General features: G+C 40.3%; 1 long non-coding RNA gene across 3 annotated transcripts; it reads left to right on the forward strand.

Annotated features, from left to right (window-relative positions):
• Positions 1-7,347: 7,347 nt before the first annotated feature.
• Positions 7,348-10,827, forward strand: LOC116355481 (uncharacterized). 3 transcript variants are annotated; one of them, XR_004204493.1, is made up of 4 exons: positions 7,348-7,422; positions 9,082-9,316; positions 9,404-9,699; positions 9,799-10,659. It is a non-coding gene; the product is annotated as an uncharacterized LOC116355481 (long non-coding RNA). The 3 variants fall into 3 exon arrangements; XR_004204492.1 differs by lacking the exon at positions 7,348-7,422 and adding an exon at positions 7,625-7,819 and having other exon boundaries at positions 9,799-10,827; XR_004204491.1 differs by lacking the exon at positions 7,348-7,422 and having other exon boundaries at positions 7,626-9,316; positions 9,799-10,827.
• Positions 10,828-18,100: the final 7,273 nt, after the last annotated feature.

Below are 18,100 nucleotides of genomic sequence, written 5' to 3' on the forward strand. Positions count from 1 at the left end.
ACAGATTACTTCACTTATAATTCACTGTATCACAATTACAGTGGGTCGGAAGTTCACATACACTAACTTGCCTGTGACTTTAAACAGCTTGGAAAATTCCAGAAAATGATGTCATGGCTTTAGAAGCTTCTGATAGGCTAATTGACATCATTCCAGTCAATTGGAGGTGTACCTGTGGATGCGTTTCAAGGCCTACCTTCAAACTCAGTGCCTCTTTGCTCGACATCATGGGAAAAATCTAAATAAATCAGCCAAGACCTCAGACAAAACATTGTAGACCTCCACAAATGTGGTTCATCCTTGGGAGCAATTTCCAAACGCCTGAAGGTACCACGTTCATCTGTACTAACAATAGTACACAAGTATAAACACCATGGGACCACTCAGCCGTCATACTACTCAGGAAGGAGACGCGTTCTGTCTCCTAGAGATGATGTGCGAAAAGTGCAAATCAATCCCAAAACAACAGCAAAGGACCTTGTGAAGATGCTGGAGGAAACAGGTACAAAAGTATCTATATACACAGTAAAATTATGTGAAAGGCCGCTCACAAGGAAGAAGCCACTGCTCCAAAACTGCCATAAAAAAGCCAGACTACGCTTTGCAACTGTACATGGGGACAAAGATCGTACTTTTTGGAGAAATGTCCTCTGGTCTGATGAAACAAAAATGTAACTGTTTGGCCATAACCATCGTTATGTTTGGAGGAAAAAGGGGAGGCTTGCAAGCCGAAGAACACCATCCCAACCGTGAAGCACAGGTGTGGCAGCATCATGTTGTGTGGGTGCTTTGCTGCAGGAGGGGCTGGTGCACTTCACAAAATAGATGGCATCATGAGGATGGAAAATTATGTGGATGGAAAATTATGTGGATATATTGAAGCAATATCTCAAGTCATCAGTCAGAAAGTTAAAGCTTGCTCGCAAATGGGTCTTCCAAATGGACAATGACCCCAAGCATACTTCCAAAGTTGTGGCAAAATGGCTTAAGGACAACAAAGTCAAGGTATTGGAGTGACCATCACAAAGCCCTGACCTCAATCCTATAGAAAATCAGTGGGCAGAACTGAAAGAGCGTGTGCGAGCAAGAAGGCCTGCAAACCTGACTCAGTTACACCAGCTATGTCAGGAGGAATGGGCCAAATTTCACCCAACTTATTGTGTGAAGCTTATGGAAGGCTACCCAAAATGTTTGACCCAAGATCAACTATTTAAAGGCAATGCTACCAAATACTAATTGAGTGTATGTAATCTTCTGACCCACTGGGAATGGGATGAAAGCTGAAATAAATCATTCTCTCTACTATTATTCTGACATTTCACATTCTTAAAATAAAGTGACCTAAAACAGGGAATTTTTACTAGGATTAAATGTCAGGAATTGTGAAAAACTGAGTTTAAATGTATTTGGCTAAGGTGTATGTAAACTTCCGACTTCAACTGTATATCCTCCTATGTTAGGTTCTACTAGCGGGGCAAATAGCCTAGTGGTTAGAGTGTTGGACTAGTAAACGAAAGGTTGTTCTGCACCTGAACAAGGGGCTGTCCCTAGGCAGTTATTGAAAATAAGAATTTGTTCTTAACGGACTTGCCTAGTTAAATAAAAGGTAAAGAAAATAACAATCTGGGGATAGAACTGGGTTTTTCTACAGTACCATACAGTTTTTCTCCAGTACCATTAAAACAAAATCGCGGGGCACTATGACAGATTCAACCAGAGACCATTTGATAAGACCATTTGATAAGACTAAGTGTGATGTGATAAGTGACATAGTCAAGGGAAGGCAAGGCAGTAAGAAGAAGAGTAATAAGAAGGTTACCATACTGTCAGCCACTATATTTGGACTAATTCGGACTGAAGGACAGACATTTTATGCTCAAAGTCAGTTGAAAGTTGAAGAGTCAAAGTGTGGCGGAACATGGGAAAAGGAGAGACCCGGGATGTGGGCCCCTTCACTCTACAGCTCCCCAACCTTATGAAGATAAAGAAGGAGGTGTGGAAGTGAGAGAAGGTTCATACCCTTTAACAGCAACTGGTACAAAGGTAATTATTAAAGGAGAACTATTGAAAGAAGATGAAGAAGGAGAAGAGGGTGAGAGTCTACAAAAAAAGAAGAGTAGAACAAGACGGAGAAAAAAGTTTCAGTAATTGGCGAATTGCGGAATTCGGGTCCTCGTCAACCCCTCTAGGAAACCCAGGCAAAGACAAAAGGCAGGAATATTCCGCATATGGCCAGCAGTTCATATAAGGGCAGTAGTGGACCCTGGGATCCGGAGAAGGACTGGGAAACAGGCAGTAAGAAAAGGATCTCATACAAACCAGTGAGAATTGCCATATGATGGAAGATCAAAGTTTGAAACGAGTAAAAGAATAACAATGGAAAGACTTAAGGCGTAAAGTCTGCAAACACCGAAAACACCTGAGGGACCTACAGGATGACGATTCTGAGAAAAACAGGAGACAATTGGACAAACTAAGAGAACAACTCATGGAAGAGGAAAGAATGGGAGGTGATATAGAAGAGAAAATGGAAAGAATGAAACTGGAAGAGGAAAAATGTAGAGGATATAGCGCAAGAAGTTCAGACGATGACCCAAAGGGCGTGTTCCCTCTAATGTACAAACAAGGCCCGGGAGGTGCAAATTTATGCTGAATACAAGCCCTTGAGTTTTGGAGACATTGCAATTGCTGCTAAATCCCTACCAAGAATGTCGAAAGGAGCCGAAGTCTGGATAAGAGAATTTGGAACAAGGCACGGCCACCAGAACCTATACCTTGGAGATATGAAGGCAATTTTATCCTGGGCACTCACCCATGGACAGTTCAATTATGTAATGATCCGTTGTGGGTTATTGACTCAACCCGCTGAGCTGTAGTTAAGCCAGTGCAGACAACACCTATGTGACTGCTTGAGAGATATGTCCCCTACCATGTGAGACATGAGTAGACTGACTATAAATTTGGACCTGATTCCGATTTCTGAGATTGGATAGATAACCTGAAACAGAAATGGCTTGAGGAATTGGGAGACTGCAATGACCATTCTGAAGCCACCGAGAACATGTTTTATGACAGAGCCTGCCTCAACCTCCCAGAAAAAGTACAGATGCAACTGAGGGAGGTCGTGGGCTGGGATAGAAAGGCGGGTGAGTAATGCGAGGATTATATGAGACACCACTGCCAGAACTGGCTTTGTGATAAACAAGCAGAGAAATCAAGAAAACAGGGGCATGATGGTGCAGTAAAAAAGGCCCAATTGGAGGAGAGTAATAAAGGAGGTGAGCCTGTCATGGTGATGATGAACACTCCTGCTCCTACAGTGCCCCCAAGTGGACCTGCACCAGAACCACAGCCCATAGTGCCCTATGTACAATTTCCCCCTCAGACCTATGGGAACCCACAACCATGGGGCCCACCATCACCCAGAATGCCACCTATGCAATGCTGGGGGTGTGGAAAATTTGGACACATGAGGAACCAACATGAGGAACCAATGTCCACAAAATCTTCAATATCAAGGATGGGCTACAACACCTGGAGTGAACTGAAGAGGGAGAGGAAATTTCAGGAGGAAACCGAGGAGGATACCAACAATAAGGTGGACATCAGCAGCAACCCCAAACCTATAGAGGACCCCCCCCCCACCCCCCACCCCCCCAGCAGGCACAAGGAGGTTACCAGCCTGGCCCTGGCCACCTAGGAGGACGCGGAGGAAATCAACCACAGAGGGGGAAGAGGAGGTGTCTGGCCACAAGGAAATCAGAACACCACCAGTTCCAATTTTCCTGACGTTCAGCAATGAAGAGGCCCAGACCCTTTCCTCCAGTGTCCCCAGTACATATTCGAAGATGGGAAAAAGGACCTGACCTCTCTGGCACTGCCCTGACTGATGCTGACTTGGAGCTTTTCGTTGACGGTTCTGCATATATAGATCAAACTACAGGGAAGAAACATGCAGGGTTTGGTATTGTGACAATTGATAGAACCACTCACATACAACCATTACCAGATACTTTCTCAGCTCAACAGGCTGAACTTTTGGCACTAACCACTGACTATAAAATAGGATAAGGGAAAATGGTTACAATTTTCTGTGATTCTGCTTATGCAATAGGGGTTTATCTCTCCTGGTGTGGTGTCTGGAGGAGTAGGGGTTTTCACAATGCTTGTGGAAGTCCTATTCGTAATAGAACTATGGTTTTCGATCTCTTGGAGGCTATGATGTTGCCCTTGTGAAGGTTGCTGCTCACACTGGGGGGAAAGATTTTGTGAATATGGGTAATTCCATGGCAGCTGAGGCTGCTAAATTGGCTGCCTCAAAGTGTAATAGCCACTCATGTTCTTCTCTGCTACTGTTTGGAAAGGTGCTGATGATTTGGCATCTAAACAGGCTTTGGATGTTGGTTCTCATTTGGTATGGCAACTGCGGGGTTGTAAAATTGACCACGTTTCCAAAATTTGGAGACAGACTGTCTTGCAGACTGTGTCTGCCAGCTTGTCTTATCACCTCTGTTTGCCATGTGGCCCATTTGTCAAGGGGGGATATGATAGAGGCAATTTCTTTGGATTGGTTTTGTCCAAATTTGACTCAGCATGTGAATCAGTTTCTATTTCGATGTGCTACATGCATGCAATTTAACATTGCCAAAGGAACACCTCTGAAACCAGGTAATTTCCCTATGCCAAGAGGACCATTTGTCCATCTTGCCGTGGATTTTATGGATCTTTCAGAAAGAAAAGGAAAATGTACTGTTTAGTCCTTATTGACAGGTTCACCAGGTGGGTGGAGGCATTTCCCACCACACACTGTGATGCTAAGACAGTAGCAAAGCTACTAGTAAGGGAGATAAAACCTCAGGAACACCAAATCTAGGTATTATCTGCAGACAATGGTACCCACTTCACTGGTGATGTAGTGAAGCAGGTAGCCATAATGATGGGAGTGGACCAGAAGTTTGTGTCTATCTACCACCCCCAGAGTAATGGGGTTACCGAGAGAGCTAACCAATCCATTAAAGGGTTAGCTAAGGCATGTCACTCCACCAAGAAATCTTGGGTGGATTGTTTACCACTGGTGTTAATGAAAATGTGCAGTAGTGTTAATAAAGGCCTCGGGTGTACACCACATGAAATATTGACAGGAAGACCCATGAATGTTCCCGCACACAGACCCATGACTGACAGACGAATAGACCTCACTCTAGCTGAAGTAGAACACTTGGAGTACATGAAAGAGCTAACTACTATTGTCAGATCTCTCCACTCTCACACTAGGAAAGCTCATGGGGGGGGTACCAGGTGAGGACCCCGACTACCTGCCTGTGGAGGTTGGAGACTGGATCAAAATCCGGGTCCACAAGAGAAAATGGAACCAGCCAAGATGGATGGGGCCATTCAAGGTAACCATGTTCAGGAAAGGTCTGGCTGGTATCACCTGTCCCACTGCCAGAAGTTGTTCAGCCCACAGGAGATTATGGTACCAGACACAGCCTGAAACAAGAGGCAGAAGCAGATGTGAGTCTAGACCAAATACTTGAAATAGATGAAGGGCAAGACCAATGCCCTGAAGAACCAACTGTTTTACATGATCAGCAAGGTTATGTTGTAAATAAACAAACCCTTAGGGGGTATAAGAGAGGGAAGACGACAGCATGTGGTTGTTGGTGGTTGACTGTGTTGGGTCTATCCACACTACTTGTTTATGTGGGTGAAGCCAGCCCTGTCAACACGTGGGTAAAGTTTGTTCGAGACTTAGGTAGAAAAGTGTCCCCATGAGAGAGTTGTTTAGTTCAATGAGTAGACCAATGGCAGAGACAGATCAGGCCTGTGGAATGTTGTATTTTATGAGGAGGGCATAAGACAAGCAGAGCCCGTGTAATTGTACCCAAGGACTCTTTTATGGACATGAGCAAATTGCTCAGGGTAATAAGAACATATAATTTAAGAAATGGGAATCCAGAAGCTGTGGATAAGCGGTGGATAAAATAGGGACTGTAACTCGTGGGTTTTGGCCACGGCATAATCCCCGGGATGATGATAATTAGAAGGTAGTTAGGAAAAGGCTTATGTGTACTCACCCAACGATGTATGGTTGGAGTGAAAACCTGGGGACCACTGTGGCTGAACCAATTTTAGGGAATCTGAAGCAAGAACGCGTTCCACCATTATGTATCTGTAACAATGGCTCTTTGGCTGTAACAGTGCATTGTAGATCTTATGCAGGCTAACTCCCTGAAGAAGAGCGCTAGAGTGACCTATCTTGCTCTAAACGATGGTATGGGATCACCCTGGGGGTTTATGTGGATTTGCGGCGATAGAGGTTATCTAGTCATTAAGGCAGTTACGGCTAGGCACAGTTTGGCTACCTGCTGTCAGCACAGGAAGGCGAGTGTAAGGCCCTGGGACTGGATCTCGATGACAAATGCGTAATGTTACTTCCTGACTACTTCCTGACCAAAATTCTTGTTGATATGTCTAAGCTCTCTAATACTCTCAGCCCTAGTGACGAAGATGTTCTGACCAGGATGGGTAAATGGTTCACTGGAAAATTTGGAAATGTTATGGGCCAGATTTTAATGGGTATCTTATAATTTGTAGTTCCTGTGTTGATAGGCTTTTGCTGTTTTTTGTTGACCCCAACTATGACCCTCCTGCTTTCACCAACTGACCCAGAGGATGATTACCATACTACCTACAGTTGAAGTCGGAGGTTTACATACACTTAGGTTGGATTTTTTTTATTTATATAAAAAAATATGTTGCCAGAACTGAAAAAGCGTGTGCGAGCAAGGAGGCCTGCAAACCTGACTCAGTTACATCAGCTCTGTCAGGAGGAAAGGGCCAAAATTCACCCAATTTATTCTGTGAAGCTTGTGGAAGGCTACCCGAAACGTTTGACCCAAGTTCAACAATTTAAAGGCAATGCTACCAAATACTAATTGAGGGTATGTAAACTTCTGACCCACTGGGAATGTGATGAAAGAAATAAAAGCTTGAAATAAATAATTCTCTCTACTATTATTCTGACCAAATAAAGTGGTGATCCTAACTGACCTAAGACAGGGAATTTTTACTAGGATTAAATGTCAGGAATTGAGTGAAAAACTGAGTTTAAATGTATTTGGCCAAGGTGTATGTAAACTTCCGACTTCAACTGTAAATAGGAATGCAAGAACACAAAATAGCAGGATGTGTAAACATATGCTCTGATAAAAGCATATCAACAAATGCAAAAATAATACAGGGTAACAAGGATATTCACACATCAGCAATGTAAACATCCTGAAGGCCAATCAGATTGAGAGGGCCGACCTTTTTTACTGACTGACTGTTGAGCATATTCAGTTCATATCCATATGTGAACCATTTCAGGAAACTAGGCGTACGTCGCAAGTCACGACTTCACAGGAGAGCCGTTTGAATGTAAAAAAAAACAAAACATGTTTTATCAAAATGCGTTTTTTGGCAGAAATGCCTTCTCGAACATGTGAACTTTCATGCCATCTGTAAATACGAATGAAGTTGTTAAATTACGAGTTTAGTTGGTTTAGCCAAAGTAAAAAATTAAGGAACCTTCCTGCTAGCCATGATTGGCTGAGATAATGAGTGGGCTGGACATGAGTTTCAGAGATGAGTTTCAGATTGGTCTACGGTGTAGCATCTTGTGTCTATAAAATTAGCTGCTCGTTATGCGTACATAATCCTTTCTACTGCAGTTGCTTTTCAAAAGATATAACGTTAGCCATGGAGAACTGCAAATATGTTGCTACTGCTCTCAATAACATTGCTGCCCTGAATTTATCAGGCGCTATCGACAACGGTCAGTGAAAAAACTTTAGCTAGCTATGACAATCGGTTTGTATTGCTAGTACTCTATTGCTTGGGATTATAGTTCATTGTTTATCTACCTAGCTAACATTAACGTCACATGTCTAAACAAAAGACCCCAAGTTAAAGATTGCTGTTAGCTAGCTAACGTTAGCTGAGGTTAGACGGCTGGCTTGCTAGTTAACATTAATTTACGTGTATGAACTGTGCAACGTTAGATGTTTTCTCAAATGCCATTTCACATTGCTAGTTGTATTATAGCCTAATGCTAGCTAGCTAACATTGAACTTATTTGTTTAACTTTTTTATTTGACTTATTTTTATTGACCCTTTATTTACCTAGGGCAATCAGTTAAGAACAAATTATTGTTTACAATGACGGCCTACCCCGGCCAAACCCAGACAACGCTGGGCCAATTGTGCGCCCGATTGTGCACCTTCCATTCACAGCCGAATGTGATACAACTTTAGCTAGCAATGACAATCGGTTTGTATTGCTAGTACTTTATGGATTGGGCTTATGGTTCATTATGTAGATAAACAAAATACTAAGTTAAAGCCTGCTGTTAGCTAGGTAACGTTAGATGGCTGGCTAGCTAACATTACATGTATGAACTGTGTGTAGTGATATCTCAATGCCATTTCATATCTATTGTATAATGATAAAATATTTGTATCTGTCTTTCAGCATCTGTAGAACATGCCTGACTGTCAAGAGAATTATGTTCTCAATGTTCATAAACCAATTCAATTAAACTACTGTCTGCTAAATCAGGATTTGTAAGATACTGATTGAAATGAAAGACAGAGGTCCAGCTAAAATAGTCAATAAGGTTTATTCACGGGAACTATCTAAAGTCAAGAATACAAAGACATCCATTTTATAGCTGCACACATACTTCCACACGAACAGAAACAGCCTACACACACACACACACACAACAGTAGGTATCCTACGCACATACTGTCCCACTAGCCAGCCGACAAAGATTAGGGAGACCTTGGGACGTACTCCCTGTCCTTTCACAAATCTCTAGTCAGGTCAGCACCAAATTTTGCTCAGACAGTCTGTTTTTAAGATACTATAAACATTAGCTATATTGTTTTACCCTAATTCTGACTAGAACTACACATTTATTGATTATAATTTTATACATTCTAATCAATTCCATACAATTATATGGTTTCAGGGTGGAATATTCTAATAATTCAATTAACAGATAAATCCCATTAACACGGACTCTCCCCCACCAGTCATACAAGGAGAATGTTCTAATGCCTCCCATCAAAAAGAGAGCTGGCCCAAGCAAGCACAGATTACATCTGAAGCATGAGGACTTGCAGCAAGTGGTGAACTTCAGCAACTACACAGAGGATAATGCAGTAGTATTACCAGGACACCTCCCAGGACACAAACTCTTTGGAAAGCTGCTGCCGTCCCATGTGACAAAAGCAGCAGTGTGGCCTCTCTACAAGGAATCAACACTTTGTATGTAAAGCATAAACACATTTTGATTAATTGACTACCAATAAAAGTAGTACCAATCATATTGATCTCACATTATTTCTGTCTCAGGGGACCCCTATTGAACCAGCAAACAGTCTGGAACTTCACTTCCTAGATCAAAGGCCACACCAAGTTTGCCCCCGGACTGGTGCTTCGGCCTCATCAAGCAGCGCTTCAGAAAGACCAGAGTGAACACTGTCTGAGATTGCTGGTGTTGTGAAGGACAGCACTGTGACAGGGGTCAACATCCCACAGCTGGTTGGACTGGAGGATGATACGGTGCTGGTGGAAAACTATGGCCGGCAATAACACTTGACTTTGTACTTCAGGCCGCGGCCACAGATCAAGCAGTACCAGCACTTCAGGTGAAAATAATTTCCATTGAATTGTATGAGGTTATTCTTCTTACCTAAACTTGGGAGGCGAATTGATGTTGTGCAACACTGACATCCTTCCTCCCATAGATGGTCTGCCTGTACAAGCACCACCTGGACTGGACATCACATGCCCTGCACCAAAGTCAAGGGAAGGACAGAAACATGTGCGGTTCGGACGGACCAGTCATCAGCACTATCTACAGTGCCTCTATTCAAATGACTCCCTCCTAACATACGTTGCTGCTACAATTTTTTATATCCTGCTGCTCAGCCTCTTTACCCCTGATTGTATGCCTATAACTACGTCATCTATCACTGATATCTATTGATATTGTTCTAGTACATGCTGTATATTATTTTATTTATATTGACGCTATTTCTGATATTGCTACAATGCAACTAACCATTTGGCTGTACCGTTTACACCTTCTGTAGAGACCCATCCACTTAGCAAAATATTGATATATAAAATTAATTGATATGTGTGGTCGTAACATGATTTTGTGACATACCACAACAATATCATGTAACCGTATCAAGTGTCCACCACATATATGGCGCATGCATCTGTTTATGTACTGTACATGTGCACCTCACTCAGGTTTCATGGCCTTACCTTGTATGGGATACTATGTGATAAGTGCGTGTGTAACAGTATATAAAGTATGCTAATTTACTGGCGTGAAGGCATTTGGGCAATGGTGTAAAGTACTTCAATGTATTTGGGGGGGTTATCTGTACATTACTTTACTATTTATATTTTTGCCAACTTTTACATCATTAGATTCTGAAATAAAATAATGTACATTGACAGAAACTGTCCAATTCACACACTTATCAAGAAAACATCCCTGGTCATCCATACTGCACCTGATCTGGCAGACTCAAATGCTTTGTTTGTAAATTATGGCTATCCATCAATAAAAAATGGTGCCGTCTGGTTTAATATAAGGAATTTTAAATTATTTATAATTTTACTAAAGTATGACAATGTAGTACTTTTTCCACCACTGGATGTGGCTGGGGGTTCTAGCATTTCTTTCACATGACCCATCAATTTAGACAAGTCTGTCTGGGAAAGTGTCATCTAAAATGTATAAAATATTTTTATCTGGACACTTTCTGTTTACCTGGAATTTTTCCTTATTGTAGGCTACTACCACTTTTAATCTTTACTACACTATTCACTGTTTAGCACATGACCTCACATGTGAATCCTTAAAGTGATGGGTGGAGCTAGCTTTAAGGCTAGGGCAGAATACTGCCCCCGTTGGTGAAATGCGTGCCCATAGTAAACAGAAAAAATCTGTAAAAAATTGCTAATATATGCATATAATAAATATTATTGAATAGAAAACACTCTAAAGCTTCTAAAACCGTTTAAATTATGTATGTAAGTATGTATGTAAGTAAAGCAGAACTCTCAGGGCACTCATTCTCCCAAACTCTCTCTTGTCATCCAAAAAGTTGGCCCAACTTTGACGTCATCGCCCCCACCCTTCCCAAGCACCTACGGTCCTGGGAACAATTCCTATGCCTTCAGCGCGGTGTCCGCTTTCAATGGGGCTTCTCATTGTGTGAATCGCGCGCTCACGAGATTAATGACGTACCGAATCCTTTCGGTCGCGCGAGATCTCACACGCATTCTGCGCCTGTGGTGTCTTTCTTTCAAGATTGATTAAACGATGCGTGTGTTTCTCTTTGTCCTGAGAATTGAGGTGAAGCTATATAGCATGCTAACGCTGTGTTCTGAACCAAGTTTGACAAGTTTAGTCGACATATAATATGTAATTTCGACGTTTTGGTGCGAACTAACTTTACTTTTTGGCTGCATTTCAACCGAAATATGTCGTGTTTGATAACCGAAAGACACAGACTTCAAAACTAAAGCTGTTTTTGGTAAGTATAAACCCTTCCAGGTCTTCTGATGGAAGAACAGCAAAGGTAAGGGAACATTTATGTGTTAAATTTGGGTTTCTGTGGAGGAGCCAAAATGCTAATTCCTGAGCGCCGACTCACATTATAGCCTAGTGAACGAAATCTGTAAAGTTAAAAATAAATGTAACACAGCTGTTTTATTAAGAAGAAGTGTATCTTTCTAAGTATATATAGAACATGTATATTTAGTCAACGTTTATGATGTGTATTTCAGTTATCTGGCAGAGTTACCATAATTTCTCCAGGCATTGTTGTAGCATTTTTTAGCCATGACCTTCTATGTAAACCGTGATTTATGGATATAATTAGCATATTATTGAAAAAAACAAATGTACTGTATAACATGTCCTATTCCTGTCATCTGATGATTTTCAAAAGGTTAGTGAATTATTTTACTTTTAATCCTGCTTTTGTGATTGCATCTATTGTTCTACAAAATGGCTATGTAAATTAGCCTATCTTTGGTGGTGGTTTGACATAAATATGTGCTATGTTTTCGCCGTAAAACATTTTAGAAATCTGACTTGGTGGCTAGATGAACAAGGTGTTTATCTTTCATTTGAGCTATTGGACTTGTTAATGTGTGGAGGTTAAATATTTCTAAGAATATTTTTTGCGTTCTGTGTGCTACTGTGTCAGTTGAGCAGTGGGGGGAGGTGCCCTAGCGGGACGTGTGGTGCCAAGTAGTTTTAAGAGGGTGTAGACAAAGGAGAGCTCTCCAGTAGATACTAAAACATTCAAGGCCCTTTTCTCAAAAGTGAATTTACAAGTTCAACTTTCAAAGCAGAATTACTGTCCAATTTTTCCAAAAAAATGCAGTGTAATATTTCTAAGAATATTTTTTGCGTTCTGTGTGCTACTGTGTCAGTTGAGCAGTGGGGGGAGGTGCCCTAGCGGGACGTGTGGTGCCAAGTAGTTTTAAGAGGGTGTAGACAAAGGAGAGCTCTCCAGTAGATACTAAAACATTCAAGGCCCTTTTCTCAAAAGTGAATTTACAAGTAAAACTTTCAAAGCAGAATTACTGTCCAATTTTTCCTAAAAAATGCCATATACCATTTTGTAGCTCTGAGTATCTACTAATTTCAAATGTTGCTACATAAGACCGATTTGAGCCGGTCAGTTACATATTATTTGATTCAGTGATTGAAATTAAGACCCCATCCCATATTTAAAAAAAATAATAATAATCATCATTTTAGATTTAAGCTGTAACGTGGAAAAAGTCAAGAATCTCAATACTTTCCGAATGCACGGTTCCTCGAAATTGTCTCGCTATTCATGTTGGATAAATTAGTCTCTCAATTTGAACTAAGCAAACTGCTAAATCATTCAGCGTACTTCTTGCCTAGGCTACCTGAAATTAGATTTAGGCCTATCAGGGACTTTAGTCTACCTGCATCTAGCTAAGCAAAGCGCGGCAAAGTTGAATTCAGTTGTGGTCCATGTATCATCCGTTCATTGGTAATTCCATTCAAACCAGGAAGTAGAAAAACTGGAAATAGTTCACGTGTTTGGTTTCAGAATTTTATGGATGAAAATTGGATATCAACTAGTTTTTCGTTTATGGTGTCCAAATGGGGCATCGATTAACAGAAAATAAATAACGACAAAATGTATCCTATTTTTCGTTTGTAGTACACACACACTAATATAATATTTACTGTGGATAGTCGGTCCTTGTGTTATTCATTTATTGGTCTTTTGACCTATTTTATAGAATTTTTATTGGTATTATTATGAACATATCAAATACAAAAACATACAAACAAGAGTACAAAAACATACAAACAAGAGTAAATAAACCTAACAGACAGGGGTACTACATATCGAGATACATATTCAATTTGTCAAAGTTTTATGGTGCATATTGCTTCATTGTTTTTAAATTTCCTGACATAATTTAAATATTATTTATAAATTATCTTAAATAATGTGAAGAGGGGTTTGTTCTCCGCCCACTTCTCAGAATGAATCTTCAATGAAAAACAAACATCTACAATGAAAGTTAAATCAGGGTCCATATCATTTGGATCAAAATAAAACAATATCAGTCTCTCAAATTAACATTAATAGCAGTTTCTTTCAAAATAAAATATTCTAACTCACTCCAAACTCTTGACATAAGAACAGTCCCAAAATAAAGTAAAGTAGAGTTTCTGGGTCACAACCACAAAAAATACATTTGTTATCAATAGCTATTTTGAATCTGTGTATGATAAAGGTCTTTACATGGTGGATTCTATGAATGAGTTTGTATGATACTTCTTTCACCTTATTAGATATACAATATTTGCCAGACAACAATTCCAGTTCACTTGTCCTTGGGTCGCATTCCAGTAAATGTTAGCAGAGGAAATATTAACATCTTGACATAGTTTCCTTATATACACGTTATTACATTTATAGTTTAAAACGTCAATTCCTTCTAGCTGTATTGAGGCTACAAAATCGTCAACAGTTGCACTTGGAGTATTGTTATATTCTCCTAAAAGAAGAATAACACCTTTAGGGACAGCCTTTTGTAACTAGGGGGCAGTATTTATTTTTGGATAAAAAACGTTCCCGTTTTAAACAGGATATTTTGTCACGACAAGATGCTCGACTATGCATATAATTGACAGCTTTGGATAGAAAACACTCTTACGTTTCCAAAACTGCAAAGATATTGTTTGTGAGTGCAACAGAACTGATGTTACAGGCGAAACCCAGATAAAAATCCAATCAGGAAGTGCCGCATTTTTTGAAACCGCTTCATGCCAATGACTCCTTATATGGCCGTGAATGGGCTACGAATGAGCTTACGTTTTCTACGTATTCCCAAAGGTGTCTACAGCATTGTGACGTCTTTTTACGCATTTATGTTGAAGAATAGCCGTAAGGGACCACATTGAGCAAGTGGTCACATGATGGCTCCCGCAGAAAATCTTGCGTAAAGTACACAAGTAGCCATTTTTCCAATCGCTTCTTATGAGAAACCAATTGTCCCGGTGGATATTTTATTGAATAGATATGTGCAAAACACCTTGAGGATTGATTTTAAACAACGTTTGCCATGTTTCTGTCGATATTATGGAGCTAATTTGGAAAAAAGTTCGGCATTGTAGTGACTGCATTTTCCGATCGATTTCTCAGCCAAACGTGAAGAACAAACGGAGCTATTTCGCCTACAAAAATAATCTTTTTGGAAAAAAGGAACATTTGCTATCTAACTGGGAGTCTCCTGAGTGAAAACATCCGAAGTTCTTCAAAGGTAAATGATTTAATTTGATTGCTTTTCTTATTTCGTGAAAATGTTGCCTGCTGGTAGCAGAGCCTAGCATAGCATTATGCCATGATAAACTTACACAAATGCTTGTCTAGCGTTGGCTGTAAAGCATATTTTGAAAATCTGAGATGACAGTGTGATTAACAAAAGGCTAAGCTGTGTCTCAATATATTTCATTTGTGATTTTCATGAATAGGAAAATGTTCTAGGGGTATATATGTCCGCTGCGTTATGCTAATTTGTTTGAGGCTATGATTACGCTCCCGCATGCGGGATGGGTAGTATCAAGAAATTTTAACAGCTATTTTAAACTCCTCAGTAGTGGATGTAACGTTGTGGGTTCTCATGAATTCTGGATAATCATATAGTTGTCCATCATTATTCAATAATTGTTTAACCCAGATAATGCTGTTGTCAAACCAGTTGTGGAAAAACAAAGACTTGTTTTTGTATTTTATGTCTTTATTATTCCAGATTGTTTACCTATGTGGTGAGAAAATGTTTGTACATGAGGTTCCAAGTTTGAAGTACTTGTTTATGAAAGTTAGCCAGCTTAAATCTGGATTTTACCCACATCAAAGTTGCATTTGAGTAAGAATTATTGACCACCAATCTGTTGGAATATTAAATTAGGGATTATATTCCTAATGCAATCCTTATTTCTTAACTTGTGTGACCAATAAAAGAAAAAAGAGAAATTGGGCATCCTTGTTTAATTCCACATCTAATGTCGAATCTCTGAAGTTCCATAGGATAATGTAACAGAGCTGTTACTATTATTGTAAAGTGTCTTAATTACACTTTGAAAATATTGACCAAAACCAAAAAATCAAAGAGTCAAAAAGTAAATAATGTTCAACTGTATCAAAAGCCTTGTAAAAGTCTTAAAATAAAGCTATCTTCCATAATGTGGTCATTGTAGCCGATCAAGTTCAATACTAGTCGAATATTATTACATACAGTGGGAAGAACAAGTATTTGATACACTGCCGATTTTGTATGTATTCCTACTTACAAAGCATGTAGAGGTCTGTAATTTGTATCATAGGTACAACAAAAAAATCATACAATGTGATTTTCTGGATTTAAGTAATTAATTTGCATTTTATTGCATGACATAAGTATTTGATCACCTACCCAACCAGTAAGAATTCCGGCTCTCACAGATCTGTTAGTTTTTCTTTAAGAAGCCCTCCTGTTCTCCACTCATTACCTGTATTAACTGCACCTGTTTGAACTCGTTACCTGTATAAAAGACACCTGTCCACACACTCAATCCAACAGTCTCCAACCTCTCCACAATGGCCAAGACCAGAGAGATGTGTAAGGACATCGGGGATAAAATTGTAGACCTGCACAAGGCTGGGATGGGCTACAGGATAATAGGCAAGCAGCTTGGTGAGAAGGCAACAACTGTTGGCGCAATTATTACAAAATGCAAGAAGTTCAAGATGACGGTCAATCACCCTTGGTCTGGGGCTCCATGCAAGATCTCATCTCGTGAGGCATCAATGATCATGAGGAAGGTGAGGGATCAGCCCAGAACTACACGGCAGGACCGGGTCAATGACCTGAAGAGAGCTAGGACCACAGTCTCAAAGAAAACCATTAGTAACACAATACGCCATCATGGATTAAAATCCTGCAGCGCACGCAAGGTCCCCCGGCTCAAGCCAGCACATGTCCAGGCCCGTCTGAAGTTTGCCAATGACCAGCTGGATGATCCAGAGGAGGAATGGGAGAAGGTCATGTGGTCTGATGAGACACAAATAGAGCATTTTGGTCTAAACTCCACTCGCCGTGTTTGGAGGAAGAAGAAGGATGAGTACAACCCCAAGAACACCATCCCAACTGTGAAGCATGGAGGTGGAAACATTATTCTTTGGGGATGCTTTTCTGCAAAGGGGACAGGACGACTGCACCGTATTGAGGGGAGGATGGATGGGGCCATGTATCGCGAGATCTTGACCAACAACCTCCTTCCCTCAGTAAGAGCATTGAAGATGGGTCGTGGCTGGGTCTTCCAGCATGACAACGACCCGAAACACACAGCCAGGGCAACTAAGGAGTAAGAAGCATCTCAAGGTCCTGGAGTGGCCTAGCCAGTCTCCAGACCTGAACCCAATAGAAAATCTTTGGAGGGAGCTGAAAGTCTGTATTGCCCAGCGACAGCCCCGAAACCTGAAGGATCTGGAGAAGGTCTGTATGGAGGAGTGGGCCAAAATCCCTGCTGCAGTTTGTGCAAACCTGGTCAAGAACTACAGGAAACGTATGATCTCTGTAATTGCAAACAAAGGTTTCTGTACCAAATATTAAGTTCTGCTTTTCTGATGTATCAAATACTTATGTCATGCAATAAAATGCAAATTAATTACTTAAAAATCATACAATGTGATTTTCTGAATTTTTGTTTTAGATTCCGTCTCTCACAGTTGAAGTGTACATATGATTTAAAAAAATTACAGACCTCTACATGCTTTGTATGTAGGAAAACCTGCAAAATCAGCAGTGTATCAAATACTTGTTCTCCCCACTGTACATGTCTGCCTTTCATAAAACCAGACTGGGTATCATCAATGATTTGGTCAAGACCTTTAAGTCTTTCTGCAAAGATGGATGCAAGTATCTTTACATCATTGTTTATTAATGTGATTGGTCTACAACTTTGTTTGGTTTGGGGATTACAGAAATGAGGCCTGTCATAGAAACAGGCAGGTCCCCTAAATCAATTGCCTCCCTAAAAATATTAAATATAAATTCAACAATATCCTCCTGAAAATATGTATAGAATCCAGTAATAAGGCCAGCATTCCCTGGAGATTTGTTATCTTTTAACTTGCTGATTAATTCATTTATATTAATGAAATAAAAAAAAATGTATCACAAGACTTTTTAATGTCTTCATCTATGAATTTTGCGTAATATTAGACAGAGTCTAGAAAGGCAGATATGCCTGTCCTACTAGTGACATTACTGGTGTAAAGATTACCATAGAATTCTGAAACATATCTTTGGGGTTTTCATTTTCTTTGCCATCTGTATTAAGCTTATGAATAGAGGTAAATTCTGATTTTTTTTCTCACCTTCAACCATCTCCTTCTTGATCGTACAAATGCCCCTTTTGCTCTCTCTTCAAACAGAAAATAACTGACCCTTTCCTTCTTCATTAAGGGCCTCCATAATGAT

The sequence above is a fragment of the Oncorhynchus kisutch genome, linkage group LG20 (assembly GCF_002021735.2).
Source record: "Oncorhynchus kisutch isolate 150728-3 linkage group LG20, Okis_V2, whole genome shotgun sequence".
Taxonomy (NCBI): domain Eukaryota; kingdom Metazoa; phylum Chordata; class Actinopteri; order Salmoniformes; family Salmonidae; genus Oncorhynchus; species Oncorhynchus kisutch.